At 40.6% G+C, this 6,591-nt stretch overlaps 1 protein-coding gene across 2 annotated transcripts in view; it reads left to right on the top strand.

Moving 5' to 3' along the window:
* The first annotated feature begins 442 nt into the window (after nucleotides 1–442).
* Nucleotides 443–6,591, top strand: part of LOC136851447 (uncharacterized) — a 36,918-nt gene continuing 30,769 nt past the window's right edge. The window contains exon 1 of one of the 2 annotated variants that reach the window (XM_067125534.1): nucleotides 443–558. The gene's annotated coding sequence lies outside the window, so the exon portion shown is untranslated. Of the gene's footprint in view, nucleotides 575–6,591 lie in introns of both variants that reach the window. The other variant, XM_067125535.1, reaches the window with a different exon arrangement.

The following is a 6,591-nucleotide window of genomic DNA, read 5'->3' as shown; positions in this document are numbered from 1 at the left end:
TTAGATCTTCGATGTCTCGATTACCGTGTGTGTAAAGTTAAATGATCTTTGGTACCTCAACTCTCTTCCTTGCCCATAACAACACGGAATTATTGTCAGTGATTTCACTGTTCTAAGCTGGAATACTCAACAGAGACTACATGAAACATCTTGTCATTTCATATTAACATTCGGGATTCAATAACAATGTTCTGATGTGTGTGTTAATAGTAAAATGTAGAAATTCACATCGAATGTGAAATTCGGAAACCGATATCGTTACGAGTTACCTACAGTTATGATATGGGGTAATTCTTACGACATTTAGAATATGAACGTTTATCCTGCATAACGCAAAATGCTCGGCCATGACATAAATCCCAGCTTGAGCCAGAGACTAATTTTGTTCCCAGAGAAAATAATATAAAATTGTATCATCTTCATTAACACTATGTGGCAACACAAGCCGAACGCGGGAGTTCATGACGTCACTTCTAGTCAGTGTGTTTGTGACTCTTGTGACGTTAACACCCTGTTGGATTACGCTCTCACTCTACCTTGACTATACAATTTTGTCAGGTAAGAATATTTACATGTATGTGGTTTTTTCGTCATTTTAGTCAGCCGTGCTTGCTTGCATGCTCACTACAATGCTTAGTTAATCGCGTATAAATAAAATATGTCGAATTGCTGCATACACCCACTCGAGAGCTGACAAAAGAAAATGGCGGTAACTGCTGGGTCTCGGAGACTTTCCATTGATTTTTTTTATTCCTCATTTATTCTCGTTTTTCTATGGACGTTGTGTAGTGTGTAGTTACAGTTTGTGTAGAATGTGTTTATGTTTTGTTGTAGAGTTACCGTATAGATTGTCACTAAAGATAAACATCATAATGGTCTATTTTGTTAATGTAACTATGCATGTACAACGTAACCCAATTCTTCAACTGTAAGTTGACGGTAAGTATAGACAACAGTATTCTACGTTACGATTAATGTTTATTAAGGTATATATGGAGCACATCAACATTTCAGAGTTTATTATAAAAAAAAAAAGTTCCACGCCGTTTAACGAAACCTCACGCTCCGTGGAAGAAGGGCACACAGCGGTTATGAAGGGGAGGTGGTGGAACTTATACTTTTTTCAGTCTTATTTAAGCTCATCGATTTTATATCGCTTTTGCTTTCACGTTATAACAAAGAAAATGTCATTGGGGAGTAGATTCGTGCCGGAAACGCCTGCAATCATGACTTAATTATCTTATTAATACATCAATTCTGTATGCGGGAATGATCAGCTGGTCTGACTTACCCGTTAGAGTTACTCCCTCTCCCCCCACAACCCCTCTCCCTCCCCCCCCCTACGCTGTCGGCCCTTTCCCCCGGCCAAGGGAGGTTTCTTCTCCCACGTTCGTCTCTCTCTCTCTCACTCTCTCCCCTCCCGTCCCTTCCCCTGTCAATTACTCACCCCCAATTCTTCCGTCCCTCCTTTCCTCAGGCCCCCATCTCTCTCTCTCCCTCTCTCTCTCTCAGAACGAGCACGTTGTGACGTTGGTTGTCGAGGTCGCTTGAACAATGGTTTACAATAATCTTTTATATAGCCTATAGGTTCTTGAACATATGATAGCCAAGTTATCGTTCCCTCTTCGGGGTAAAGTAGCACGTTGCTTTGTTGTGGCGATCGTGCGTTTGTTCGTTTCTCCCTCCCCCCCCCTCCTCGTTCTTCCTCGTCGAAAACTAGGCGTGAGACAGGCTACAAGCTAGACCAACCTTCCCGCTAACCCCCGCGACAGGCTCTCTCCCTCTCTCTGTTGTCGACTTTTGAGATCGTGTGGTGTGGTGTGGCCAGCCGCCTCTCTCTCTCTCTCTCTCTCTCTCTCTCTCTCTCTCTCTCTCTCTCTTCAAGGGCCACCTCCTCCTCTCACGCGCTGTACTACGTTCATATAGCTGTTGGTAGCAAATGTCTTGGGCTCATGAATACGGAACGGGTTACTTTTTAGTCTCTTCTGATGATTGCTTTATCGTGGTGGTAAAGTATGAGAATGGGAAATTTCTCGTAATATCAGTGTACTTATTGCTTGATACTTCATTCCGCTTTCAAACCTTTTCCCCCTTGGGGAAGGGAGGTCATTCATTCCGCTTTCAAACCTTTTCCCCCTTGGGGAAGGGAGGTCACATTGGGATATTTTTTTTCTTTCTAGGCTCATGACTGTCGTTTTTAGATGCTATTTAATCACTCAACTTTTTTTTTTTTTTTTTTTGGTATTTCACTACGAATGTCTTCAGTTCTAGGTAACGTGTTTCCAAATTACATGGAAGTAGTAATAATTTGAGTGAATTGAAGATGCTTAGGCCTAGGCCTATACACCTAATAACAGAAATGGACGACTCGAAGAGTTTGTATAAGGGGAAAGGGACCCGGTGTTTTATGGGGGGGAAGGAGTTGGGGGGTACCATTCCAAGCTACTACATTTCAGCCAGCGTACGAGCGACCCCGAACTCACTGGGACGAGTCAAAGGGGATGACTCCCCCCGAACCAACAACTCCATCTTACATTAGAATTGGGTGACGGACGGATACTTCTTAACCATGAATGATACTGCAAGGAATATTTTAATGTTACTATAGGATGTCCTCTCCGAGACACCTTCGATAGTTTTCGTCAGTGAAATCGTTGTGATAAAGTATACCTTAGTTTAACCAGACCACTGAGCTGTTTAACAGCTCTCCTAGGGCTGGCCCGAAGGATTAGACTTATTTCATGTGGCTAAGGACCAATTGGTTACCTAGCAACGGGACCTATAGCTTATTGTGGAATCCGAACCACATTATACCGAGAAATGAATTTGTTGTGATGCTGATATATTGTTTTTATATGGTAGAATGGTCATACGTATGACAAGTAACCATAGATAGACTCTAGGCTTGTTTATAAGCCCTAGTGAAGGTCGTGTCAGTGTGTTCTCGAATTCTTTGCTCTCAGGGAAACCTGTTTTCGTGCGCTGTCACAGTTTTGCCTCGGTTCCTTACGTCACACTAACTGTTGCTAAGATACCTAGGCTCTGCCAAATCTCTGTCCCCGCTGGTTTTCATGGCTGCCTATCACAAACTTCATTATATTAAGTGGGAGTTAATGCAATTCCAGTTTGAGTTTCTTGCACTAGTGTCTTGTTTTGCCTTACGTTAATCAGGTTTTTCATTAACTTCTTTTTTTTGCTCTCTGCTTAGCCTATCAGTGTTCTTTTGCCTTGTTTCTCTATCTCGTTGTTTGGCTGCAGTGGTTGCCTTTTTCCCCCCTTCATAAAGACAAGCCTCATATTCTGTAAGTTGCTTAGCCTAGTTGGTTTTAATTGCTTTGTACTGAAGGCTTGCAATTTTAATATTGCATGCTTCTTTAAGATGTGGACCCGGTATTTTCGTAACTTCAGTGCCATAAATAGGATAGATATGTATCCCTGTGTATAAGCTCTTTTTTTCATTACAGGATTTTGCAACTTTTCAGTTTATGGGGAAACTAACTAAATGGTTCTCTCATGTCCCCCGTTTTTTACTTTTTTTAACGTTGCAACCGAGGTTTCCTGTTTATGGCATGACAGTCATATCTTGCCACAGTATTCTGTAGTCAGTAGTGGATAACAGTACTCTGTAGTCGATACTGGATAACATTAGTAATCTAAAGTCAACATGGCTAACAGTGGTACACTGTAGTCAAAATGGCTAACAGTGGTACACTAGTCAAAATGGCTAACAGTAGTATTCTATAGTCAATACTGAATAACAGTGGTGCTCCACAGTCAATACTTGATAACAGTAGTACTCTATAGTCAATGGTGGATAACAGTGTAACTGTATAGTCAGTACTGAACAACAGTAGTACTCTACAGTCAATAATGGATAAAAATACTGTATAGACAGTCCTGGTTAACAGTAGCACTCAATAGTCAGTATTGGATAACAGTAGCACTTTATAGTTAGTACTGGATAACAGTACTACTCTATAGTCAATACTGGCTAACAGAAGCGAAACGGCTGAACACGTTTCGCCTAACTAGAAAATCTTGCAAAACTTTCCCCTCTGCTAAGTATTTTTGCGAAGAAACTGTCATTGTCGTTGAGGCTACCCTAGCGTTCGTTGAGAGAAAAAGACCAGAATTGAAGTACCGGTACTGTGGCCTTCTTGGGACATCCCACGAAAGGTACAGTGAGGTTGGATACACGGCCATCGCCACTGCGCTATGCAAATTGAGCTGACAGGAACGTTTTATTGTAGTAGCTCTGTACATCTGTTCTCTCTAGTCATAATCAGCTGTGGCGTGCCATATGGGTGATTTTTTTTTTCAACGTTTCTATATGGTGCTTGTTTGAAAAAATGTCTTGTCTTGCCGTTGTCTAACGAGGTAGCTCATCCTTTTTAGTTGCGTTGATAGAAAGCCCACTATGAAATAGAATATGTCCTGTTTGTTAATAGGCTAGTTCTTACGATAATGATTATTTCTGATAATTGCATCTTTGCATTACCTGATATCATATACTACTGTATCTTTAATGATCTGTGGAGTTTTGAACTACAAAGTTAAAACTAATTACAACTGTAAAGTTGAAATTATTCTTTAATGGTGGCCTACATGCTATGCACCTGCCATTTTTAGCCTTTGGGCTGACTTTACTAGATACCTGCCATTCTTAGCCTTTGGGTTGACTTTACTAGATACCTGCCATTCTTAGGGCCTGACAGTTTGCAACGAGTACTATTCTTGCTGTTTTTTCACTTATTCTTCTTGGTCATTGACCTTTTGTAAGGTCTGCTATTCATACTTTGACTTCATTTTGCAAGGTACTTGTTATTTTTGGTCATACTCTTGGTCACTGCCTTTTTTTTTTTTTAAGGTCCGGAACCAGTTTTTGTAAGAAAGTTTCATTCTTGGGCCCTGACCTTGTTTTGCTAATTTTGAGCTGTTCTTTTTCCATGAACTTTGCTGGATAATTCCTACCATTGGTCCTTGATCTTATTGTTATAACTATTTCGTGTTCTTGGACCTATGTTTTTAGTCTTATTGGCGTAATTTTGTGACATTTGCACATTTTTATGTTTTCTCACTGCGCATTGGCAACACGTTCGGCCTCACAAACTTCATTGGTGGTCGACTGTTGTGGGTCGCTGAGAGAGAGAGTTAAGTACTCTTTCAAATTGCATGCCATCAAAACAGGAGGCCCCTGACAAGGCAACCTCACCCCACTGAGCTAAACCATCGCAATGTAATATACCCAAGTTCTTTTTATCTTTAAATTGTAGACATTTAAATGTAAGTACGACTAAACATTAATATAGCCTAATTTGAGAACAAGAAAGATCCCCTTTGTAAAACATGACGTCATCCCAATAATAGGCCATTAAACACCGAGTTCCCAAGACCTTGTACAGCTAGGCTACTGTAGGCAGACCGCGTGACCTTGGCATACTGCTCAGTAAGGAATGCATGACAGTATCTGTGAAAGCATGCCATTGTCCGGTTTTAATTATATGCTACCATATATGGCTTCTCCCTGGTCATCCTCGGTGCCTTGGTGGGTTAGGGTATATAATACCGCGTCCTTGTGTGTAGGCTCACTTACTGTAACTTATATGCCCAGTGATATTTTGTCGTGGTGTAGGCTACAAAGGTTAGAGTGTTGTGCTAGATGTTAGGATACCATATATACTGTTATGTAATTGTATAATAGGGATAGCCTCTGTACTGTTATATAGTATAGGCTACATTGTAGAGGTTTTCCGTGACCCTTACTAAAGATCGACTGATTATACCCCATTAACTGCCGCCGTAGTATTAAGCTAGTTTTAGAGTTCATAATTGGCCTTGTGCACGTTCTACAAGTTTTTTCCCCAATACCATGGCTTCTCTTGCTGTATTTTTTTTTAATGATTCCGTATTCTGATCGTTCACGTTGTATATAAGAATGGTAATTAGTGTTGTTGTTTTTTGTAGGTCAGCTTTTGCTAGAATTGTATGAAATTTTCAAGGCCATTTCCTGGTATTTTGTGTTGCTTGCCAGACTTGCATTATACCTGCTGCTTTATGTAGACAGTAGAATTATTTATGGATGATTGTAGTTACCACAACGGCAGTATTGCTGATATTTTCATTTCTCCTATGTCGCGCAATGTATCCTGATTAACATTCTGACAGAGGATGTTAGTTGCACTTGTTACGGGGGTCCTGTTAATCTAGGATGTTTCCTAACGAAAGAGCTCCATGGCATGCCGTCTGTTTTTTGTTACCCTTTGTATGTGAATACATTCCCATAGTTGCACGCAATGCATTGTCTTTAAATGACAGTGGCAGTATGAAGTTGGTAGTATCCACTTCAGTTTCATGTGATATGTTACGTCAGATCCTTTTTGTAATTCCTTGGCCATCGTCTCGTTCACTTGTGACACCTGAATTGTTTCATACCTGTGGTATCCTCTTTGGTAGTTCTCGAACAGTATGCTTCTTGACCAGTTCATTTATGCAAGGTAAGCTGTGTTTTAATATTATCCTTGTTTACTTTATAGAACACCTGAAACAGGGAGGAAATAACCAGGCAGTTTGTGTAGCCCAACTAATATGTTA

Source organism: Macrobrachium rosenbergii, chromosome 23 (assembly GCF_040412425.1).
Source record: "Macrobrachium rosenbergii isolate ZJJX-2024 chromosome 23, ASM4041242v1, whole genome shotgun sequence".
NCBI lineage: Eukaryota > Metazoa > Arthropoda > Malacostraca > Decapoda > Palaemonidae > Macrobrachium > Macrobrachium rosenbergii.
This window is presented reverse-complemented; position numbering and strand designations above follow the sequence as displayed.